The sequence below is a fragment of the Lissotriton vulgaris genome, chromosome 8, assembly GCF_964263255.1.
Source record: "Lissotriton vulgaris chromosome 8, aLisVul1.2, whole genome shotgun sequence".
NCBI lineage: Eukaryota > Metazoa > Chordata > Amphibia > Caudata > Salamandridae > Lissotriton > Lissotriton vulgaris.
Window position 1 is genome coordinate 1529831176 of NC_141696.1, and position 3697 is coordinate 1529834872.

At 38.0% G+C, this 3697-nt stretch overlaps 1 non-coding gene across 1 annotated transcript; it reads right to left on the reverse strand.

The window, feature by feature from the left end:
- Positions 1-3306: 3306 nt before the first annotated feature.
- Positions 3307-3379, reverse strand: TRNAF-GAA (transfer RNA phenylalanine (anticodon GAA)). The gene has a single exon. It is a non-coding gene; the product is annotated as a tRNA-Phe (tRNA).
- Between the last annotated feature and the right edge of the window lie 318 nt (positions 3380-3697).

Sequence of the window (3697 nt, forward strand, 5' to 3'; positions counted from 1 at the left end):
CAGCAGTTAACTGGTGCAATGGGTAAATAATATTTTTGGGATCCAAGTTAGGTCATTTTTTTTTTTAAACTGAATGGACTAGCACTATATTACCCAGACGTATTTTGCCTGAGTAGGTAAGCAATGTCATCTGACCACTGACATCTGTGTTCAAGGGGAAGTGGAAGGTAATGCAGACAAGAGTTTACTTTACAAAAAAGCATGAAACGGGAAATATTCATTGTCAAACCTGAAGGTAAGAGAGGTGGAAGCAAGTTTAGAAGGAGGACAAAAAGCAAAGTCTATGTTAAATTGATTGTGTTGTAGATCAGTTGGAAAACATTTGATGAATAGAGAAAAAGTACTACAGCTGATTCCAAGACCTATTTTGTTAGAAGCAAAGAACCTCTCAACTGTGCCGAAACCCAGGATTGAACCAGGGACCTTTAGATTTTCAGTCTAACGCTCTCCCAACTGAGCTATTTCGGCCTTTCGATAGCTGGGGTCTTCATACTTTAATTTGAACCATTTAACAAAATAGATGCAGGACCTGGATTTTTAACCTCATATGGTAGAGATATGTTTTAAGGAGTCCTGTATCAATACGCAGTTAACTGGTACAATGGGTAAATAGCATTTTTGGGATCCAGGTTAGGTATTTGTTTTTCTTAACTCTGAATGGACTAGCACTATATTACCCAGATATATTTGGCATGAGTAGGTAAGCAATGTCATCTGACTAATGACATCTGTGTTCAAGGCGAAGTGGAATGTGATGCAGACAAGAGTTTACTTTACAAAAAAGGACGAAATGGGAAACATTCATAGTCAAACCTGAAGGCAAGATAGGTGGAAGAAAGTTTAAAAGGAGGACAGAAAGCAAAGTCTATGTTGAATTGATCATTTTGTAGATCAGTTGATAAAAATGTTGATAGAGAAAAAAGTACTACAGCTGATTCCAAGACCTATTTTGTTAGAAGCAAGGAACCTCTCAACTGTGCCGAAACCCGGGATCGAACCAGGGACCTTTAGATCTTCAGTCTAACGCTCTCCCAACTGAACTATTTTGGCCTGTTTATATCTGTGGTCTTCATACTTTAATTTAAACCATTTAACAAAATAGATGCAGGACCTGGATTTTTAACCTCATATGGTAGAGATATGTTTTAAGGAGTCCTGTATCATTCCCCAATTAACTGTTGCAATGGGTAAATAGCATTTTGGGGATCCAAGTTAGGTAGTTGTTTTTTTAACTCTGAATGGACTAGCACTATATTACCCAGATATATTTGGCATGAGTAGGTAAGCAATGTCATCTGACTACTGACATCTGTGTTCAAGGGGAAGTGAAAGGGAATGCAGACAAGAGTTTACTTTACAAAAAAGCATGAAATGGGAAATATTCATTGTCAAACCTGAAGGTAAGAGAGGTGGAAGCAAGTTTAGAAGGAGGACATAAAGCAAAGTCTATGTTAAATTGCTTGTGTTGTAGATCAGTTGGAAAAAATGTGATGAATAGAGAGAAAGTACTACAGCTGATTCTAAGATCTATTTTGTTAGAAGCAAGGAACCTCTCAACTTTGCCGAAACCCAGGATTGAACCAGGGACCTTTAGATCTTCAGTCTAACGCTCTCCCAACTGAGCTATTTCGGCATTCTGATAGCTGGGGTCTTCATACTTTAATTTGAACCATTTAACAAAATAGATGCAGGACCTGGATTTTTAACCTCATATGGTAGAGATATGTTTTAAGGAGTCCTGTATCAATCCGCAGTTAACTGGTACAATGGGTAAATAGCATTTTTGGGATCCAGGTTAGGTAGTTGTTTTTTTAACTCTGAATGGACTAGCACTATATTACCCAGATATATTTGGCATGAGTAGGAAAGCAATGTCATCTGACTACTGCCATCTATGTTCAAGGGGAAGTGGAATGTGATGCAGACAACAGTTTACTTTACAAAAAAGGACGAAATGGGAAACATTCATAGTCAAACCTGAAGGCAAGCTAGGTGGAAGAAAGTTTAAAAGAAGGACAGAAAGCAAAGTCTATGTTGAATTGATCATTTTGTAGATCAGTTGATAAAAATGTTGATAGAGAAAAAAGTACTACAGCTGATTCCAAGACCTATTTTGTTAGATGCAAGGAACCTCTCAACTGTGCCGAAACCCGGGATTGAAAACAGGGACCTTTAGATCTTCAGTCTAACGCTCTCCCAACTAAGCTATTTCAGCCTTCTGATAGGTGGGGTCTTCATACTTTAATTTGAACCATTTAACAAAATAGATGCAGGACCTGGATTTTTAACCTCATATGGTAGAGATATGTTTTAAGGAGTCCTGTATCATTCTGCAGTTAACTGGTGCAATGGGTAAATAGCATTTTTGGGATCCAGGTTAGGTAGTTGTTTTTTTAACTCTGAATGGACTAGCACTATATTAACCAGATATATTTGGCATGAGTAGGTAAGCAATATCATCTGACTACTGACATCTGTGTTCAAGGGGAAGTGGAATGTGATGCAGACAAGAATTTACTTTACAAAAAAGGACGAAATGGGAAACATTCATAGTCAAACCTGAAGGCAAGATAGGTGGAAGAAAGTTTAAAAGGAGGACAGAAAGCAAAGTTTATGTTGAATTGATCATTTTGTAGATCAGTTGATAAAAATGTTGACAGAGAAAAAAGTACTACAGCTGATTCCAAGACTTATTTTGTGAGAAGCAAGGAACCTCTCAACAGTGCCGAAACCCGGGATTGAACCAGAGACCTTTAGATCTTCAGTCTAACTCTCTCCCAACTGAGCTATTTCGCCCTCCTGCTAGCTGCAGTCTTCATACTTTGATTTGAACCATTTAACAAAATAGATGCATGACCTGGATATTTGACCTTATATGTTAGAGATATGTTTTAAGGAGTCCTGTATCATTCAGCAGTTAACTGGTGCAATGGGTAAATAATATTTTTGGGATCCAGGTTAGGTCATTTTTTTTTTTAAACCGAATGGACTAGCACTATATTACCCAGACGTATTTTGCCTGAGTAGGTAAGCAATGTCATCTGACCACTGACATCTGTGTTCAAGGGGAAGTGGAAGGTAATGCAGACAAGAGTTTACTTTACAAAAAAGCATGAAACGGGAAATATTCATTGTCAAACCTGAAGGTAAGAGAGGTGGAAGCAAGTTTAGAAGGAGGACAAAAAGCAAAGTCTATGTTAAATTGATTGTGTTGTAGATCAGTTGGAAAACATTTGATGAATAGAGAAAAAGTACTACAGCTGATTCCAAGACCTATTTTGTTAGACGCAAAGAACCTCTCAACTGTGCCGAAACCCGGGATTGAACCAGGGACCTTTAGATTTTCAGTCTAACGCTCTCCCAACTGAGCTATTTCGGCCTTTCGATAGCAGGATGTCTTCATACATTAATTTGAACCATTTAACAAAATAGATGCAGGACCTGGATTTTTAACCTCATATGGTAGAGATATGTTTTAAGGAGTCCTTTATCATTCCCCAGTTAACTGGTGCAATGGGTAAATAGCCTTTTTGGGATCCAGGTTAGGTAGTTGTTTTTTTAACTCTGAATGGACTAGCACTATATTACCCAGACGTATTTGGCATGAGTAGGTAAGCAATGTCACCTGACTACTGACATCTGTGTTCAAGGGGAAGTGGAAGGTAATGCAGACAAGAGTTTACTTTACAAAAAAGCA